Source organism: Hypanus sabinus, chromosome 3, assembly GCF_030144855.1.
Source record: "Hypanus sabinus isolate sHypSab1 chromosome 3, sHypSab1.hap1, whole genome shotgun sequence".
Classification (NCBI taxonomy): domain Eukaryota; kingdom Metazoa; phylum Chordata; class Chondrichthyes; order Myliobatiformes; family Dasyatidae; genus Hypanus; species Hypanus sabinus.
Genome location: NC_082708.1, coordinates 15,628,243 through 15,650,167, shown reverse-complemented (window position 1 = coordinate 15,650,167; position 21,925 = coordinate 15,628,243). Strand labels below are relative to the sequence as shown.

The window sequence follows — 21,925 nt, the reverse complement described above, 5'->3', positions numbered from 1 at the left end:
TCTAGTGGTCCTATATCCACACTCATTTATCTTTTATTTTTAACATACTTGAAAAAACTCCCTAATGTATCTGGCTCTACTAACACCCCTAGCATTGTTTTTCATACATACACCATGCTTTGTGTAAAAAAAAATAGACCTCCATGTGAAGCATGGGATCCAGAGAACTTGCCTACAGGGGTTCCTAATTTGCTAGTTGGTGGTTAAAGAGGAAGCATATTCTAACTCAAGATCCATGACCAGTGGTGTGACATAGGGTTCTATTCTGGATCGCCTGCTCCTCATTATTTTCATAAATGACTTGGATGAAGAAGTGTTCAAAGTGAATTTATTATCAATTTATGAATACATCATGTTGAGTTTGCATCTTCGCTTTAACCACATTAGATTCCTCCACACTCGCCCCAGGAGTAATTGAAGGCATGCCTGCCTTCATTAGCCAATGGATTTGCTTTCAAGAGCGGAGAAATTATGTTGCAGCCGTATAAACTTCTGATATGGCTGCTCTGGAGTTTTGGTCACCTCATTATAAGAAGGATGTGGAGGCTTTGGAGAGGGTGCAGAAGAGGCTTACCAGCATGCTGCCTGGCTAAGAGACCATGTGCTATAAGGAGAGAGGGGAAAAGGAGACATGTAGGGCAAATTTTGACAGAGGAAATGGTGAGTAGCTGGTGTGATGATGGAGGTAGATAGGAAATGGAGCTCAAGAAGCTCTTAGACATGCACGTGACTGTGCAGAGAATGGCGGGATATTGACATTGTGTAGGCAGAAGCAAGTAGTTCAGTTGGGCATTTGGTTCCTAATTTATCTAGTTCTGCACAACATTGTGGGCCAAAGAGCCTGTTCATTTGCTGTCATGTTCTACACTCTAAGTTCTCTGGTCTGGTGGTGGTTGAAGGCATGGCTCCAGCAGATAATAATTGGGAGAAGAGATCCATGGCAGGTCATGGAGAATAAGGCCAGGAGATGTGGGAGAGATAAAGAGAGAACCTGCAAACATCTTCTTAAGGCAGAGAGGGTAATACAGTGACTACAGAGAGAGAGAGCAACACACAGAAAATGCTGAAAGAACTCAGCAAGCCAGGCAGCATCTATAGAAAAGAGTAGAGTCAACGTCTTGGGCAGATGAAGGGTCACCATTCTGAAGATGGCTCTTGGCCTGAAACATCGTCGATATTCTTTTCCACAGACGCTGCCTGGCCTGCTGAGTTCCTCCAGCATTTTGTGTGTGTTGCTTGGATTTCCAGCATCTGAACGTTTTCTCTTGTTTGTGACTGCAATACAGAGGGAGAAATAGGAGAACAAGCAATCAATAGAACATAATTATCTGGGCTTCGCTGAGGGTTGTCGCCTTGTCAATAGACAATAGACAATAGATGCTGAAGTAGACCATTCGGCCCCTCAAGTCTGCACCGCCATCCTGAGATCATGGCTGATCATTCACTATCAATACCCAGTCCCTGCCTTGTCCCCATATCCCTTGATTCCCCTATCCATCAGATATCTATCTAGCTCCTTCTTGAAAACATCCAGAGAATTGGCCTCCACCGTCTTTCGAGGCAGTGCAGTGCACACCTCCACAACTCTCTGGGAGAAGAAGTTCTTCCTCAACTCTGTTTTAAATAACTGACCTCTTATTCTCAATCCATGTCCTCTGGTACTGGACTCTCCCAACATCTGGAACATATTTCCTGCCTCAATCCTATCAAATCCTTTAATTATCTTAAACGTTTCAATCAGATCCCCTCTCAATCTCCTCAATTCCAGTGTGTACAAGCCCAATCTCTCCAATCTCTCTGCGTAAGACAGCCCTGCCATCCCAGGAATCAACCTAGTGAATCTATGCTGCACTTCCTCAATTGCCAGAATGTCCTTCCTTAAACCTGGAGACCAAACTGTACACAATATTCCAGGTGTGGTCTCACCAGGGCCCTGTACAAATGCAAAAGTACATCCTTGCTCTTGTACTCAATTCCCCTTGTAATAAAGGCCAACATTCCATTTGCCCTCTTCACTGCCTGTTGCACTTGCTCATTCACCTTCATTGACTGATGAACTAGGACTCCTAGCTCTCTTTGCATTTCTCTCTTACCTAACTCGACACCGTTCAGACAATACTCTGCCCTCTTGTTCCTGCTTACAAAGTGGATAACTTGACATTTATTCACATTGAATGACATCTGCCAAGTATCTGCCCACTCACCCAGCCTAAACAAGTCTCCCTGTATTCTCCTAATGTCCTCTTCGCATTTCACACTGCCACCCAGTTTAGTATCGTCAGCAAACTTGCTGATATAATTTACAATGCCCTCATCTAAATCGTTGACATAAATCATAAAGAGCTGTGGTCCCAATACAGAGCCCTGTGGTACCCCACTAGTCACCTCCAGCCAGTCCGAGAAACACCCATTCACTGCTACCCTTTGCTTTCAATCTGCCAACCAGTTTTCTATCCATGTTGAAACCCTGCCCCCAACAATCTCCTATGTGGCACCTTATCGAATGCCTTCTGAAAATCTAGGTACACTACATCCACTGGCTTACCCTCGTCTAACGTCCTTGTTACACCCTCAAAAAACTCCAACAGATTAGTCAAGCATGATTTGCCCTTGGTAAATCCATGCTGGCTCGGCCTAATCCTATTATTGCCATCAAGATATGCCACTATTTCGTCCTTAATAATGGACTCAAGCATCTTCCCCACGACTGACGTTAGGCTAACAGGGCGATAGTTCTCTGTTTTCTCCTTCCCTCCCTTCTTGAAAAGTGGGATAACATTAGCCACTCTCCAATCTTCAGGAACTGATCCTGAATCTAAGGAACATTGGAAAATGATTACCAATGCATCCGCAATTTCCTGAGCCACCTCTTTTAGAACCCTCGGATGCAGACCATCTGGACCCGGGGATTTATTAGCCTTCAGTCCTATCAGTCTACTCATCACAGTTTCTTTCCTAATGTCAATCTGTTTCAATTCCTCTGATATCTTATGACCTGGCCCATCCATACATCTGGGAGATTGCTTGTGTCCTCCCTGGTGAAGACAGATCTAAAGTACGCATTAAATTCTGTTGCCATTTCCCTGTTTCCCATAACAATTTCTCCCAATTCATTCTTCAAGGGGCCAACATTGTTCTTAACTATCTTCTTTCTCTTCACATAGCTAAAAAAGCTTTTGCTATCCCCTTTTATATTCCTGGCTAGACTGAGCTCATACCTGATTTTTTCTCTCCATATTGCTTTTTTAGTTAAGATCTGCTGTTCCTTAAAACTTTCCCAATCATCTGTATTCCCACTCATCTTAGCCCTGTCATACTTCTTTTTCTTTAATACCATACAATCTCTGACTTCCTTTGTCAACCACTGTGGCCCCTTCCCCCTCTTTGAATCCTTCCTTCTCATTGGAATGAACTGCTTTTGCATCTTTTGTATTATCCCCAAGAATATCTGCCACTGCTGATCCACTGTCTTTCCTGCCAGGGCATCTACCCATTTAACATTGGCCAGCTCTTCCCTCATGGCTCCGTAGTCTCCTTTATTTAATTGCAACACTGACACCTCTGATCTGCCCTTATCCCTCTCAAATTGTAGATAAAAACTTACCATGTTATGATCACTACTTCCTAATGGCTCCTTTACTTCAAGATCACTTATCAATTTCTGTTCATTACACATCACCAAGTCCAAAATAGCCTTGTTCCTGGTTGGCTCAAGCAGAAGCTGTTCCAAAAATACATCCCTTAGACACTCCACAAACTCCCTATCCTGGGGTCCAGCATCTACCTGATCCTCCCAGTTCACCTGCATGTTGAAATCTCCCATAACGACTGCATTACCTTTAGCACATGCCAATGTTAACTCCCTAATCAACTTGTACCCAATATCCACGCTACTGTTTGGGGGCCTGTACACAACACCCATTAGGGTCTTTTTACCCTTACTGTTCCTCAGTTCAATCCACACAGACTCTACTTCCCCTGTTCCTAAGTCACCACTTGCTAAGGACTGAATCTCATTCCTCACCAACAGGGCCACCCCACCCCCTCTTCCCATATTTCTGTCTCTACAATAGCACGTATACCCTTGTACACTCAATTCCCAGGCCTGATCCCCTTGCAGCCATGTCTCTGTTATTCCAACAATATCGTAGTTCCCCATTTTCATCTGAGCTTCAAGCTCATCTGTCTTATTTCTGACACTACACGCATTCAAGTATAGAATTCTTACCCCATTCCTCCTCTCTTTGCTTAAAACACTGTCTATTGTACCTAACCCAGCTCCTTGAACTTCCATCGGGCTAATTGCACCTTGAATTTTGATGACCTTCTCAAGATCACCCAAACCTTCTACACATTTAACCCCATGCTCCTTCTGACCAACCCTCTGTACATGTAACTTTTCCAACACATGTTCTGTCTCACCTTTCTCCTTTACACAATTAATACTTGGGAAACGTGTATTCCCCGCCTGTCCCTTATCCTTCATCATATCATATTCTCTTGTATTCTGGATCCCTGCCCCCTGCACATCTAGCTTAAACCCCCCCGAGCAGAACTGGCAAACATTCCTGCAAGAATGTTAGTACCCCTCCAGTTCAGATGTAGACCGTCCCTTCGAAACAGATCCCAACGTCCCTGGAACAAAGACCAATTATCCAAAAACCTGAACCCTTCCTTCCTGCACCATGCTCTCAGCCTCGTCTTAATGTGCATAATCATTCTATTCTTCACCTCACTCGCACGTGGCACAGGTAGCAATCCCGAGATTGTCACCCTGGAGGTCCTGCCTTTCAGCTTCACTCCTAACTCCCTGAACTCTCTAAGCAGGATCCCCTCACTCACCTTACCTACATCGTTGGTCCCTGCATGGACCACTACATCTGGGTTCATGCCCTCGTTCTCAAGAATAGCCTGCACCCAATCTGAGATGTCCCAGACCCTGGCACCAGGGAGGCAACATACCATCCGAGACTCCCGATCTGCCCCACAAAATCTCCTATTTGCCCCCCTGACTATCGAATCCCCTAAAACTATCGCTCTCTTCTCTTCCCTCCTCCTCTTCCTAGTTGAGGGTTCAACCTCTGTGCCAGAGGCAGGACCACTACAACTCATTCCTGGTAGGTCATCCCCATCAACAGTATCCAGTACGGTATACTTATTGTTAATGGGAATGGCCGCATGGTTTTCACCATTGTCATGGTGATAACGTTTGTGAATCTTGTTATTCTGACAGTGATGCAGTCTGGAGTTTAGCTGTCTGGCACTTAGCTCCTAGTAGGGTCACCACGGCGATAAGGTCAAGGGGGAGGTTCTAAACAAAGAACAATCCAACCAAGACCTCAACAGTGGAACATAGAAATATATATTCAAGATTATTCAAATATTACTGATGTAGCATCTGTGCCCCCAGTTTACCCCCGTTCATCCAGGGTGAACCACCGTCGCCCCGCCAATAGTGCAATACTTCGGTGTAAATACGGTGTAATGCCCCCCCCTCGCAACACAAATATCAGACAATACACCAAAGGCGAGTAAATAGTTGCAACTTTTTAGTTATTTCTCAGTGATGGGTTAATGAGACAGATAACCTAAAGGAGCCAAAACAGTAAGTTTATCAGTTTGTGCAAATAATATTTTAATACGTTGGAACTCACGCCTCTGGTTCCATCCGCAATGACCTTCCGAGCCTTCGGCCACCATCTGAACCGCCGACGTCCAGTACCCGCTGCCCTGGAACCGCTGTCCGCTCCTCACACGTCCGTCCTCCTCACTCGCTTCCCGAAAAACAAACTGCTGCTCAGCTTACACATACAAGGTAGCATAACAATTCTCCATTGTTTGGTTCCCCCCTTATCTGCAGTCATAACCCAAACATTCCAGATACAGAAACCCATTACAACATTAATTGACATTACTTAATTACTTGCAGATCATTTCATCACATCAGTGCATCACAGTAGTAGAAGGGAAAGATTAGCTTTAATTGTTGCATGAATCTCTAAATATCGAAATGTACAGTCCTCAACTCCTCTTCTACGTCAGTTCTCCACTGCCCTCATTACCCTCATCTTTTAAATCAAGGAAGGTTGTGCAGGGGGGCAGCCTGCAAGTGTCATCACACTTCCAGAACCAACATAGCATCTTCCTCTTCTTCCTAAGCCCATCGCACCTACTGACAGCTCACAGCTGCTCACCAGAATCCTCAGTCCTGGGCTAATCTTTCACCTTGTCCCCAGCTGTCACCCATCTTCTTCTCCCAGGAATGAGGTCTTTGGAGCTTTGGATGTTTCTGTAACACTGTTTTTTTTTACGTACAGGATGGGATTACTAGTCCCAGCTGGACTTGGGACCTTTAATGGTGGTGTTACCACCATAGCATGGCCACAATTTATTAACCCTGACCATATGTCTTTAGAATGTGGGAGGAAACTGGAGCACCAGGAGGAAACCTACATGGTCACAAAGAGAACATACAAATTCCTTAAAGACAAGAGGCAGAAATCAAAGCCCAGTGGTAGCTGTAATAAACAGAATGTCGCACCAGTCCAGCTGATTGTTAAGTTACAGCACGTGGTTCAAAGTTCAAAGTGATTTTATTATCTAAACACATATACATTACCATATGATTGATTTTCTTGCAGGCATTTACAGGGAAAAAAGAAATACAATAGAATTAATGAAAAGCTATGCATAAACCAAGACTGACAATCAATGTGCTAAAGAAGATAAACTGTGCAAATACAAAAAAAATACTGAGCATGTGAGTTATAGAGTCCTTGAAAGTGAGTCTGTAGATCGTAGACTCAGTTCACAGTTGTGGTAAGTGAAGTTTCAGAATCAAAATCAGGTTTAATATAATTGGATGTATATAAACCCCATTTCCAGAAAAGTTGGGATATTTTCCAAAATGCAATAAAAACAAAAATGTGATATGTTAATTCACGTGAACCTTTACTTAACTGACAAAAGTACAAAGAAAAAATTTTCAATAGTTTTACTGACCAACTTAATTGTATTTTGTAAATATACACAAATTTAGAATTTGATGGCTGCAACACACTCAACAAAAGTTGGGACAGAGGCATGTTCACCATTGTGTTACATCAGCTTTCCTTTTAAAAACACTTTTTAATTGTTTTGGAACTGAGGATACTAATTGTAGTAGATTTGCAATTGGAAATTTTGTCCATTCTTGCTTGATATAAGACTTCAGCTGCTCAACAGTCTGTGGTCTCCGTTGTCAGATTCTCCTCTTCATGATGTGCCATACATTTTCAATAGGAGATAGATCTGGACTGGCAGCAGGCCAGTCAAGCACACGCACTCTGTGTCTACAAAGCCATGCTGTTGTAGCCTGTGCAGAATGTGGTCTGGCATTTTCCTGCTGAAATAAGCATGGACGTCCTGGGAAGAGACGTCGCCTTGATGGCAACATATGTCTCTCTAAAATCCTAATATACGTCTCAGAGTCAATGGTACCTTCACATACATGCAACTCACCCATGCCGTAGGTTCTGTTGCACCCCCATACCATCACAGACGCTGGCTTTTGCACCTTTCGCTGATAACAATCAGGATGGTCATTTTGATCTTCGGCACGGAGAACTCGATGCCTATTTTTTCTGAAAACTAGCTGAAATGTGGACTCATCTAACCACAGCACACGGTTCCACAGTCTTTTGGTCCATCTGAGATGAGCTCGGGCCCAGAGAACTTACCGGCGTATCTGTGTGGAGTTGATGTATGGCTTCCTCCTTGCGTAATACAGTTTCAAGTTGCATTTCTGGATGCAGCAACAGACTGTGTTAAGTGACAATGGTTTTCCGAAGTACTCCCGAGCCCAGGTGGCTATAATTGTCACAGTAGTATGATGGTTTCTCAGGCAGCGCCACCTGAGGGCTCGAAGATCACGCGCATTCAACAGTGGTTTCCGACCTTGCCCTTTACGCACTGAGATGTCTCTGAATTCTCTGAATCTTTTCACAATATTATGTACTGTAGATGTTGAAAGATCTAAATTCTCTGCAATCTTGTGTTGGGAAATGTTCCTTTTGAACTGACTAACAATTCTCACAAATTTTGGCACAAAGGGGTGAGCCACAACCCATCCTTGCTTGCAAAGACTGAGCCTTTGATGGACGCTACTTTTATACCCAGTCATGATACCTCACCTGCTCCCAATTAGCCTGCTTAATGTGGAGTCTTCCAAACCGGTGTTACTTGAATATTCTGTGCACTTTTCAATCTTATTTTAACTCTGTCCCCACTTTTGTTGAGTGTGTTGCAGCCATCAAATTCTAAATTTGTGTATATTACAAGCTACAGTTAAGCTGGTCAGTAAAACTATTGAAAATCTTTTCTTTGTACTTTTGTCAGTGAAATAAAGGTTCACGTGAATTAACATATCACAGATTTTTGGTTTTATTGCATTTTGGAAAATATCCCAACTTTTCTGGAAATGGGGTTTGTATATATATATTCTTTTAAAAAAATAAACTAAGTAAATGGTGGAAAAATGAGGATAAAAAAGTAGAGAAAACGTTCATGTGTTCGATGTCCATTCAGAAATCTGATGGCAGACGTCGGTTAAGGAGCCTGATGGTTGAAGCATAATAACTGTTCTGGTGGTGAAAGAACCAAGGCTTCGTACCTCTTATCTACTGGAAGTAGTGAGAAGAGAACATGGCCTGGACGGTAGTGGTCTTTGATGATGGATACTGCTTTCTTGTGGCAGTAGATGTGTTCAGTGGCTTTGCCTATGATGGACTGTAACCTGAAGCTTACAGTGCTGACTACAGACATCCCCAGATACAGAGCAATCCTTCATTGCTCAGCACTTCAATGACTTACTTAGTGATGCACAGGACCCTCAGCAAAGGCACTGAATGGAACAGTATGTCTTGGGAATAGTTCACTCAGGACCTCAGACTTCTCCGTAACTCTATATGGGAACGACTGATCTACCCCAGACCACAACTCCTCTTCCATGTCAGTTCTCCACAGCCCTCAATTCCCTCGTCTTTTAAAAGTTTGTCTGTTTCCTCTTTAAAAACCTACAGTGATCTAGCCACCACAACCTTCCAGGGCTGAGAATTCTGGAAGAAGTTTGCTGCTCAAGTTGATTGGGTCATTAAGAAGACATATGGAGTGTTGGCCTTCATTAGTCAAGGGATCAAATTCAAGGGCCATGAGGTAAGGTTGCAGCTCTAGAAAACTCTGGTTAGACCACACTTGGAGCATTGTGCTCAATTCTGCCTGCCTCATTATAGGAAGGTTGTGGAACATTTCAAGTTGGCACAGAGGAGACTTACCAGAGTTTTGCCCGGATTAGAGAGCATGACTTATGAGGAAATGTTGAGTGAGTTAGAGTTTTTCTCTTTGGAGTGACAAAAGATGAAAGGTGACTTGAAAGAGCTGTATAAGATTATGACAGGCACAGCCGGCACTTTATTATAGTTCAAAGTATGTTTGTTATCAAAGTATGTATACTGTACATAATTTTGAGTTTCATCTTCTTGCAGGCAGCCACAAAACAAAAAGCCTATTTTAAAAAAACAGACAGGACTGTAAAACACCCAATGTGCGACAAAACAGAGAAAAAGACAGCTTTCTTTTCTGACGAAGGGTCTCGGCCCGAAACGTCGACAGTGCTTCTCCCTATAGATGCTGCCTGGCCTGCTGTGTTCCACCAGCATTTTGTGTGTGTTGTTGTTTGAATTTCCAGCATCTGCAGATTTCCTTGTGTTAGCTTTCTTTTATGTTTTTTTTAATCAGTGATTTGGATGACAATTATGTCATGGTTTTGTGACCAAGTCTGAGGATGATATGAAGATAGGTGGAGGGGCAGGTAGTGTTGAGGAAGCAGGGTGGCTGCAGAAGGACTTAGACAGATTAGGAGAATGAGCAGAGAAATGGCAGATGGAATACAGTGTAGGAAAGTATATGGTCATGAACTTTGGTAGAAGGAATAAAAGAGTGGCCTATTTTCTAAATAGGACTAATCAAAATGGGACATACATGGTAAATGGTAGGGCATTGAGGAATGCAGGAGAACAGAGTGATCTAGGAATAATGGTGCATAGTTCCCTGAAGGTGGAATCTCATGTGGATAGGGTGGTGAAGAAAACTTTTGGTATGCTGGCCTTTATAAATCAGAGCATTGAGTATAGGAGTTGGGATGTAATGTTAAAATTGTGCAAGGCATTGATGAGGCCAAATTTGGAGTATTGCGTACAGTTCTAGTCACCGAATTATAGGAAAGATGTCAACAAAATAGAGAGAGTACAGAGGAGATTTACTAGAATGTTACCTAGGTTCCAGCACCTAAGTTACAGAGAAAGGTTGAACAAGTTAGGTCTTTATTCTTTGGAGCATTGAAGGTTGAGGGAGGACTTGATAGAGGTATTTAAAATTATGAGGGGGGATAGATAGAGTTGATGTGGATAGGCTTTTTCCATTGAGAGTAGGGGAGATTCAAACAAGACATAAGTTGAGAGTTAAGGGGCAAAAGTTTAGGGGTAACACAAGAGGGAACTTCTTTACTCAGAGAGTGGTAGCTGTGTGGAATGAGCTTCCAATAGAAGTGGTAGAGGCAGGTTTGATTTTGTCATTAAAAAAAATTGGATGGGTATATGGACAGGAAAGGAATGGAGGGTTATGGGCTGAGTGCAGGTAGGTGGGACTAGGTAAGAGTAAACGTTTGGCACGGACTAGAACGGCCAAGATGGCCTGTTTCCATGCTGTAATTATTATATGGTTATATGGTTAAATGGGGAGAAAATTTAAAAATCTAAGGTGTGAATGACTTGGGAATCCTCTTGCAGGATTTCTTAAAGGTTAACTTGCAGATTGAGTTGTTCCTGAGGAAGGCAAATGTAATGTTAGCATTTATTTTGAGAAGAGTTAAACATTAAAGCAAGGATATGATGCTGAAGCTTCATAAGACACTGGTGAGGCCTCATTTTGAGTATTGTGAGCAGCTTTGGGCCCCTCATCTAAGAGAGAATTTGGAGAGGGTTCAGAGACAGTTCACGAGAATGTTTCTGGAAATGAAAGGATAGCATGTGAGGAGCATTTGATGGCTATGGGCCAGTACTCACTGGAATTTAGAAGAATGGGGGGGGGGGATCTCATTGAATCTAATCAAATATTGATAGAGTGGATGTGGAGAGTATGTTACTAATAGTGGGGGAGTCCAGGACCAATGGGCACAAACTCAGAATAGAGGGATATCTTTCCAGAATGGAGATGAGGAGGAATTTCTTTAGCCAGTTGTTGGTGAATTTGTTGCAACAGGCAGGTGTGAAGACCAGATCCATGGGTGTAATTAGGAGAGAAGATGATAAGTGTTTGATTAGTCAGGGCATGAAAGGTTATGGGGAGCAGGCAGGAGACTTGGTTTGAGCGGGAACTGGATAGCCATGATGAAATGGTGGAGCAGACTTGTTGCACCGAATGGCCTAATTCTGTTCCTATGTCTGATGGCCCATGGTTATTAAGCCCTTTCTTTTGTATTGCGAGACAACACAAACTGATATGACCTTGATATAAATTTTGAGACAACTTGTTAATATCAGTTACTGATTATGGAAAATTGCCAAGGTCTAATTGGCTATCCTGTTTCCTATGTTGTAAATAGCATCTACACATTAAGTATAGTTTCTTTGGCTGTGGAGTGCAGTGGGACATCGCCTGGCCAGGATTGGTGCTATGCAAAAGGTCAGATATTTGCTAACTCTTAAGAGGTGAGATAGTATCATCTGGTGATCTTTAATGTCAATTTGTTGGGGAAAGTTCTTACAGGCTCTGTTTCCTTTCAAAGCAAGTTTTCTTTTTTTCTCATTTTGAAACCTGAGTGAAACCTGGGCAACACGGTAGCGTAGCGGTGAGCACAATTGCTTTATGGTGACAGCAATCGCTGACTGGGGTTTGATTCCCGCCATCGTCTGTAAGGAGTTGGTACATTCTCCCCATGGACGTCTGGGTTTCCTCCCACATTCATTCATTCTTGAACAAATCAATACAACCAATGGTAGAACTATATTCTGGCCAATTTGGTAACCTTGCATTAATTTTATTTTGTTTGAATTCTATAAACATAAATTATGTATAATATATGTGTTTCCCATGAATGTTACTTATCTGAAGTGATGTGCCCATGATTTCCCATGGATAGTCTTTTTCCATTGCGAGAAGGGGAGATTCAAACAAGAGGACATGAGTTGAGAGTTAAGGGGCAAAAGTTTAGGTGTAACATGAGGGGGAACTTCTTTACTCAGAGAGTGGTAGGTGTGTGGAACAAGCTTCTAGTAGAGGCATGTTCGATTTTGTCATTTAAAAAAAAAAATTGGATAGGTATATGGATAGGAAAGACAGACAGACATACTTTATTGATCCCGAGGGAAATGGAGGGTTATGGGCTGAGTGCAGGTCGGTGGGTCTAGGTGAGAGTAAGCGTTCAGCACAGACTAGAAGGGTCGAGATGGCCTGTTTCTGTGCTGTAATTGTTATATGGTAATGGTTATTCCAAAAGCGTACAGTTAGGGTTAGTGAGTTGTGGGTATGCTATGGCACCGAAACCATGGCGACACTTATGGGCTGCTCCCAGCACATGGCAAACAGTGACACAGACAACACATTTCTCTGGATGATTCAATACACTTGTGACAGAAAAAGAAAATCTTTTTCATTCCTTCTTTCAAGTAAAATTATTTGCTTGAGGCTTTTCCAATGTCTGGCTGTAGTCCATGTTCATTCTTCTGAAATGTTAACTACTTAGCTCTGTGAGTATTTTCTTTATGAGCTGGAATCAACTTCCCTTGAACTCTTTTAGAGTTCATTTATAGATAGGACACTTAAAATAGTGTCCAGTACTTCAACACAACAGTCCTGATGAAGGGTCTCAGCCCAAAATGATTTATTCCTCTCCATACATGCTGCCTGACCAGCTGAGATCCTCCAGAGGTTTGTGTGTGATCGAGTCCCAGATTTGGAATTATGGAATAGTTATGGAGCAGTGGAACGCTCTTCACCCCGGCTCAGGGAGAGAAGATGCAGCTCACCTCGGCTAACAACCTTCAGGCAAAGATCACTGAAGAATGGACACAAGAGATTCTGCAGATGCTGAAAATCCTGAGCAACCCACACGTAAAACGTGGGGGCAGCACGGTAGCATGCGAGGACGGTTCGAGTTGCAGTCGAATTGGCGCAGGAGGCCTCAAGCGGACTCGATGGGCTGAATAGCTCAATTCTGCTCATATGTCTTGGGTCTTATGGGTCTTATAGCACAACGGTTAGCATAACACTTTACTGTGCCTGTGTCCCAGGTTCAATTCCTATCACTCTCTGTAAAGATTTGGTACATTCTCCCTGTGACTGCATGGGTTTCCTCTTGGTGCTCTTGTTTCCTTACACATTCCAAAGAAAGTACAGGTCAGTAGGTTAATTGTTTTTAGGAGTGTAATTGGGCGGCATGGGCTTGTTAGGGTGAAAGGGCCTCTGACCATGCTGTAATATTCTCTGAGAATATACTAAGAATAATGAGGAAATGCTGAAGGAATTCAACAGGTCAGGTAGCATCTATGAAGGGAAATAAATAGTTGACAATTCGTGTTGAGACCCTTCATCAGGACTGGAAGGGAAAGGGGCAGAAGAATGTGGAGGAAGGGAACAGGTGAGACCAGGTTTGGGGGGGGGGGGTAGTCTGTTGGTGTCTGGAGAGTGCGGGATAAAGTAAGAAGCTGAGAGGTGATAAGTGGAAGAGATAAAGAGCAGCATAAGAGGGAATCTAATAGGAGAGGATAGTGGAACATGTAGGAACTGGAAAGAGGCAGGGCAATGGAGGGAGGTAATTGGCAGGTGAGGAAAAGAGAAGGTATGAGAGGGTAACCAGAATGGTGAATGGAAAAAGAGAGAAAGGGGGAAGGGGTGGAATATTTGCTGGAAGTTAGAGTAATCAAAGTTCATGCCATCAGATTGGAGGCTACCCAGATGGAATATGAGATGTTTCTCCTCCGAACTGAGTTTGTGTCCATTTTCGCTATGAAAGGCACCAGCGGCATGCCAGAAATTCAAGAGCATCAGGGGCAGAACATCGCAGGCATGTCTCAGCCTGGGTTGGCTGGTCTGGCCAGTGATTTCGAGACACTGCCTGGCTTTGGTCTCCTCTGTTTTAGGTGTTTTTCATACCACTTCTGAGCACTGATCTGAAGAATAACATTTTGTCTAACATGTAACAGATGCAGAGGCATTAAGTTAATTAATACTTCATATGGTACCAATCATTCAGCAGATAGATTTAGATTTCACAATTTCTTTCATTCCCCTCTTCATTCATTGAACGTCAGACGCTGCACATTTGATAGCAAACGTCTTCAAAGGTCACAATAGCATAATGTGCTGCTTCAAAACTGTGAACAGAACAGAGCTGTGAGGAGGAGAGAGGTCAGTAACATTTCAGAATGATTGACTTACCTATTAAAGTGACTTTCATAAGTCAATAACCAATTTTACCCCATGGGTCTGCTAGATTCCTTAGAACATACCTCTGTGTTGATGTAACCTTGAGGTTTGGCTATCAATGCGTAGCTAATAGAATTTCATGTTAAGATAGGTGACATTTATTGTATTTTATTTCATTTGAAGATACAGCACTGTAACAGACCCTTCTGATCGAACAGGCTTGTGCTGCCCAATTATACACAGGTGCTGTGTGTTTCATGCAGCAGTGAGTAACTTTACTTCTACATCTAATTCCTAATTTAAAATTTAATGTTATGACTTATCTCTCTCTCTCTATCTCTTTCTATCGCTCTCTATCTCTCTCTCTATTAATCTATCTATCTAGCTATTTATTTATCTATCTACCTATGTATCTACCTGTCTATCTACCTATCTATTTATCTATCTTTCTTTCTATCTACCTATCCATTCATTTATCTGTCTGTACACCCATTCATCTATTTACTTCTCTGCTGATTCATTTTTACGGTATGGTAACGGGCCCTCAGGCCCTTTTGGCCCAACGAGCCAGCACTGCTAAACTACCCCAATATGGCCAATTAACCTACTAACACACACATGGTTGGAATGCACGAGGAAACTGGAGCACCCAGAGGAAACCCACACAGTCAGGGGAGAACATAGAAACTCTTTATAGACAGTAGCGGAATTGAACCCGGGTCGTTGCTGCTGTGATAGTGTTAAGTTAGTCGCTATGCTAGTATGCCACCCCGGAATAGAAATCAGTCCTGCGTAAATGTTTATATTTTTTGGAAAAGAAGGAAGGCAGAGACCTTAATTGCATACAGCTTTATATGAAACCAAAATATTCAAAACTGATACTAATTCAATGCAGGAAACACACAAGTGAAGTTGTACATAGCAATGCCTCACACACAAGGAATTAATGAGCTGAGATACAGTATATTCTAGTGTAAAGTCCTGTTAGATGAAGGGTAGATATTACCCAAATCTTTATTTGTCTACCTGTACTGCACCTACTCTGTAGCCTTCTCTATGTGTGCCAGAAGAATGGCAGAACTTGCAGGCTGCCCCCAGCACTTCCTTGGACTGTGTCGGTCACTCACACAAATGACACATTTAACTGCGTGTTTCGTTTCTTCGACATTCTTGCGGCAAATAAAGCTAATCTTTATTTTTAAACTGTAGCACCACGCAGAGTCACAGTGTCGTACAGCACAGAAGTAGGCCCTTCAGCCCAACTTGCTCATGCTGACCAAGATGCTCATCTAAACTAATCCCATCTGCCTGCATTAAGCCCAGATATATCTAGATCTTTCTTATCCATGCCGAGAGTCTTTTAAATGTTGTTCATGTATCTGCTTCAACTGGTTCCTCTTGCAGTACATTCCATACAACCCTCATCATAAATAAGTTGCTCCTCAGGTTCCTATTAAACCTTTCCCCTCTCACCTTAAATCTTTGCTCTCAAGTGCTTGATTCCCAGCCCTGGGGAAAAACCATGCACACTTGTCCTATCTATGATGCTTATGATTTTAGTACATCTCTATGATACTCATTTTCTTATTCCCCAATGGATAAGGCTCTCAAACTCAATCCAAGATCATGGCAACATCCTTGTAAATCACCTCTGGACTCTCTTCAGCTTTATGGCATCTTTCCTATCACAGAGAGACCAAAACTAAACAGTCTCCTGACTCTGGCCTCACCAGCTACTCAGCACAGTCGTCTGCCTTCATTTAACGTGATGTTGACCTTGGCGTGATGACTGGATTTTCCTCTGACAGGTGGTGATGCAACCAGTCGGAATGTTTTTGCACACTACATCTGTAGAAATTTCCTAGAGTCTCTGGTAAGAAGACAAATCTCCTCAATGCTGCTGACATGCTTTCTTTATAATCATATTAATATGCTGGGCCTAGCATACATCCCCTGAGATATTGACACCCAGAAACCCAGAACTGTTCACCCTATGGTATAGCTCACATAAAATTCATATTCTCTGTGTTGTTAGTACCTACGTGTTTGTGATGCTGCTACTAGAAAGTTTTTCTTTGTACTATATCTGATTGTATTCATTCACAGACAATAACCTTGACTTGACTTGGCATTATTTGTCTTAATGTCTTTTGTGCAATTATTTTGGACAAGGCATTGGTCAGTGAGCATCGAGAGTGATGGGGCTAATGGCTTGTTCCATTATCTCACTTCAACAGTTTATCACAAAAGTTCATTCAACAGCAAAGCATTATCCTATAAACTAATTACAATTTCATATTAAAATACGATTATTGCTATTTACAGCAGACTGGAGCCTCTCAGGAGCCCATTGAATATACTCTGCCATTCGATCATGACTGATTTATTATCCCTCTCAACCCCATTCTCCACATTACCTTTCACTAATCAAGAATGTATCAACCTCCACTTTAAAGATGCCCAATGACTTGGCCTCCACAGTCAGCTGAGACAAAGAATTCCACAGATTTATCTCTCTCTGACTCTAGAAATTTCTCCTCATCTTTGCCCTGAAGGGACGCCCTTCTATTCTGAGGCTGTGCATCTGGTTCTGGACTTCCCCATTATTGGAAACATTTTCTGCACATCCATCTAGGCCTTTTAATATTCCACATGTTATTTGTTGGTACACTGTGTTAGCACAGTCCTGACTTCTATACTTAGTGTTTCAGTTGAAGGAAGAGATTGAATAGGTTCAGTTTTCTTCAGAACGTAGGAAGCAGAAGGGGAGTTTGATAGAGGTAGACTACAAAATTAGCTGCCTATTCTTCAAGATAGTGGCATGATCAGTCACAGAGGCCATTCCAGCTCCAATTAGTGGTATAATTAATCATTAATTGTTGTACTCCAATGTTAGCATTCATTTCAAGAGGACTAGAACATTAAAGAGCAAGGTTGTAATGCTGAGGCTTTATAAGGCACTGGTCAGGCCACACTTGAAGTATTATGAGCAGTTTTGGGCCCCTTATTGAAGAAGAAATGTGCTGGTATTGGAGAGGGTCCAGGGAAGGTTCACGAGAATGATTCTAGGAATGAGATGATTATTGGATGTGGAGTGTATGATGGCTTTAGTCTTGTACTTGCTGGAGTTTGAAAGAATGAAGGGGAATCTTTTAAAATCCTGTCAGATATTGAAAGGTCTAGATAGACTGGATGTGGAAAGAGTATTTCCTATGGTGAGGGGAGTCTAGAACTTGAGGGTAACCTCAGAATAGAGGCACATCCATTTAGAACAGAGATGTGGAGGAATTTATTTAGTCAAAGTGTGGTGTATCTGTGGAATTCATTGTCACAGATGCCAAGTTATTGAGTATACGTACAGCAGAGATTGATAGGCTCTTGAATAGTCAGGGTGCCAAAGATTATGGGCAGCAGGCAGGAGAATGGGGCTGAGAGGGATAATAAATCAGACATGATGGAATGGTAGATCAGACCCAACGGGCCAAATTGTCCAACTGTGATCCTATGTCTTATGGTCTTTACATCTTTATATCTGGTCCCAACATATCGATGCTGCTATAAAGAAAGGAAGACAGTGGCTATATTTTATTAGGAGTCTGAGGAGATTTGATGTGTTACCTAAAACACTTAAAAGTGCCTACAGATGTAACATGGAGAGCATTGTGATGGGCTGCATCATTGTTTGTTATGGGGGGGGGAAGTGTGGGTGGCTACTGCACAGGATCAAAAGAAGCTACAGGAAGTTGTAAAATTAGTCAGCTCCATCACTGGTGCTCGCCTCCACAGCATCCAAGACACCTGCAGGGAGCGGAGCCTCAGAAAGGTGGTGTCCATTATTAAGGACTCCTATCACCCATGACATGCCCTATTATCATTGTTACTGTCAGGAAGGAGGTACAAAAGCCTAAAGGTACACACTCAGTGATTCAGGAGTAGCTCCTTCCACTCCGTCCTAAATGGACATTGAACCCATGAACACTACCTCACTATTTATTACTATTTCTATTTTTGCACTATTTTAACTTAACTATTAAATATACATATATACTTACTGTAATTCATTCATATATTTATTTTTTCCTGTATTATCATATACTGCATTGCAATGAAGTTAACAAATTTCACAACATATGCCAATGATATTAAACCTGATTCTAACTCGGATTCTTTTTTATGATGTCAATCCTCTGGAAAATATTTTATTTTTGCTAAGTTATTTGTAGTAATATTACTTCATAGTTCACATGTATCACCTAACCTACCAACCTGTATGACTTTGGACTGTGGGAGGAAACCCACACCGTCAAGGGGAGAATGTGCAAACTTGTTACAGGCAGCGGTAGGAATTGAACCTGGGTTCCCGGACTGTAAGTCATTTTGCTAACTATTATGCTTCCAAGGTGGAATCTCATGTGGGTAGGGTGGTGAAGAAAGCTTTTGGTATGCTGGCCTTTATAAATCAGAGCATTGAGTATAGGAGTTGGAATGTAATGTTAAAATTGTACAAGGCATTGGTAAGGCTGAATTTGGAGTATTGTGTACAGTTCTGGTCACCGAATTATAGGAAAGATGTCAACAAAATAGAGAAAGTACAGAAGAGATTTACTAGAATGTTACCTGAGTTTCAGCACCTAAGTTACAGAGAAAGGTTGAATAAGTTAGGTCTTTATTCTTTGGAGTGTAGAAGGTTGAGGGGGGACTTGATAGAGATATTTAACATTATGAGGGGGATAGAAAGAGTTGACGTGAATAGGCTTTTTCCATTGAGAGTAGGAGAGATTCAAACAAGAGGACATGAGTTGAGAGTTAGGGGGCAAAATTTTAAGGGTAACACGAGGGGGAACTTCTTGACACAGAGAGTGGTAGCTGTGTGGAACGAGTAGAAGTGGTAGAGACAGGTTCAGTATTGTCATTTAAAGTAAAATTGGATAGGTATATGGATGGGAAAGGAATGGAGGGTTACGGGCTGAGTGTGGGTCAGTGGGATTAGAGAGCATAAACGTTCGGCACAGACTAGAAGGGCCGAGATGGCCTATTTCCGTGCTGTAATGGTTATATGGTTAAAAACTGCCCCAAATATTATGGCAGCAGTTGAGTGCAAAATTATAAAATTACTATAAATTACTAAAATATATAAATAGTGTAATTTTGATAATTGATATGCAACTATGATATTCAAGTATGAGAAGAAGTGCCTGTTTCCAGAACCAATACTGAAAAATTTTCTTTTACCTGGTTTAGTTTTACATTTTCCTTCATCAATATTTTTTCCCTGTTCAGCTGTATTTTTCTCCTCGACTCTCTCTGTATGCTTGGAGACATATATCCTTCAGACTCTGCCTGCTCTGCTCTCCTATTCCCCCCCCCCCCCGACTAAACTCCAGTACATGCATCAAAAGAATCAGATCACTGATTGCCAAGCTTGTAAAAATAACTGAATGTCTAGACCCACAATCGATCACAGAGCCGTGACGTGCAATGATGTTTTTGCAAATGGTAGAAAATAACGTAGCAGCAGTTTCAGACTGGAGAAAGGCTCCCCTATTCACCAATTCCCCAGGGTGAATTTTGAATAATCCTGAGAGCCTGTCAAGCAGCACCTTGAGTGTCATTAAGATTTCTTGTTTCGACGTTTCTTCAGCCTGCCTCTGTCGGCAGGTTCATGAGGGAAACCACAACCTGCAGTTTTTCCGACAAAATGCTGACTTGGATAAATGTCTCAGAATCAGGTTTATTATGACTAACATATGTCATGTAATTCATTGTCTTGTGGCAGCAGTACAGCGCAATGCATAAATATGCTATAAATTATAAGTATATATATAATAAGTTGTGCACAAAGAGAGCAAAAATAGTGAGCAAACTCCTGTTCCACCTCTCTAATGGTATAAATGAGAAGAGGACATATCCTGAGTAGTGGCGGTCCTTATCGATTAGATGCTGCCCTTTTGAGGTATCTCCTCTTTAGTATCACCTTAGTGGTGGGAAGGCTAGTACCCATGATGGATTGGCTGAGTTTACAACCCTCTGCAGCTTTCTCCATACCAGACAGTGATGCACCCAGTTAAAATGCTCTCCATGGTACATCTGTAGAAATTTGTTAGATTCTTTGGTGACATACCAAATCTCCTCAAACTCATAATGAAGTATGACTGCCAATGTGCCCTCTTTGTAATTGCATTGACATGTTGGGTAAAGGATGTTGACACCCAGAAAGTGCTCACCCTTTCCATGCTGATCCCTCAATGAGGACTGGTGTGTGTTCCCTTGTCCTCACCATCACTGGGTGAAAAGCAAACAACATTAAGAAGGACCCCACTCACCCCTCCTACAAACTCTTCTCCTTCCTGCCATCTGGAAAAAGGCACCGAAGCATTCTGGCTCTCACGACCAGACTATGTAACAGTTTCTTCCCCCAAGCCATCAGACTCCTCAATACCCAAAGTCTAGACTGACACCAAATTACTGCCCTCTACTGTGCCTATTGTCTTGTTTATTATTTATTGTAATGCCTGCACTGTTTTGTGCACTTTATGCAGTCCTGGGTCGGTCTGTAGTCTAGCGTAGTTTTTGTGTTTTTTTACATATTTCAGTGTAGTTTTTTGTATTGTTTCATGTAGCACTATGGTCCTGAAAAAATGCTGTTTCGTTTTTACTGTGTACTGCAGTAGCAGTTATGGTCGAAATGACAATAAAAAGTGACTTCACTTGACTTGAAAGTCATTGAACTCCACTAGCAGCAGATCTAAGAGACTGAAATCTGAAGGGACTGCAGTAGCAGGACGCTGGAACAGCAAACTGAACGTTTGAAGACCTCAGCAGATTCTGTGATGGCAAAAGGTGGAAGTCAATGTTTTAGATCAAGACCTGGCATCAGGACTGAAAGGTAACATTAACAATAGCCAGAAGCCACTTTGTTAGGTACACCTACACACCTGCTCGTTAATGCAAATACAGTGGATTCTGGATAATTGGGACACATCAGGACCTGTATATTTTGGCCCAATTAAGAGGCTGTCTTAATTAGCCAAAGTTTCATGGGTATAGTTAAAAAGGTATAAAAAAGACAAACTACCATTTAACTGAGTAACAAATTATGTATCGAAATGAAATACAGAACAAATTAGAAAACTTTAAATACTATTACAATACTATAAAACTGTGTATTAGTTCCTATTAGTTATCAACAGAGGAATCCCTCCAGTGTATGTGTTCTTTTGATTAAATGCAAATGAACAAAATTAGCACACAGGCACCGAGATAATCTTCATACAATGCTGTCGACGACTGGATCCTCTAAATCTTCATTTTCATTGTAACATTCAAGATGATTGTTGATACCTTCAATTTCTTTGTAGCTCATAATTTGTTGAGGTAGTGAAATTGTTTTATTTTCACTCCCATCCATTTCTGGTATCTCAAATCCAGCGAACAATGGTGATATTTTGCAGACAACTTATAAACC

At 42.0% G+C, this 21,925-nt stretch overlaps 1 long non-coding RNA gene across 2 annotated transcripts; it reads right to left on the bottom strand.

The window, feature by feature from the left end:
• Positions 1-329: 329 nt before the first annotated feature.
• LOC132391061 (uncharacterized) lies at positions 330-19,804 on the bottom strand. 2 transcript variants are annotated; one of them, XR_009511078.1, is made up of 3 exons: positions 19,693-19,804; positions 5,655-5,770; positions 330-1,275 (listed from the first exon to the last, which is right to left on the bottom strand). It is a non-coding gene; the product is annotated as an uncharacterized LOC132391061 (long non-coding RNA). The 2 variants fall into 2 exon arrangements; XR_009511077.1 differs by having other exon boundaries at positions 5,655-5,774; positions 19,693-19,801.
• Between the last annotated feature and the right edge of the window lie 2,121 nt (positions 19,805-21,925).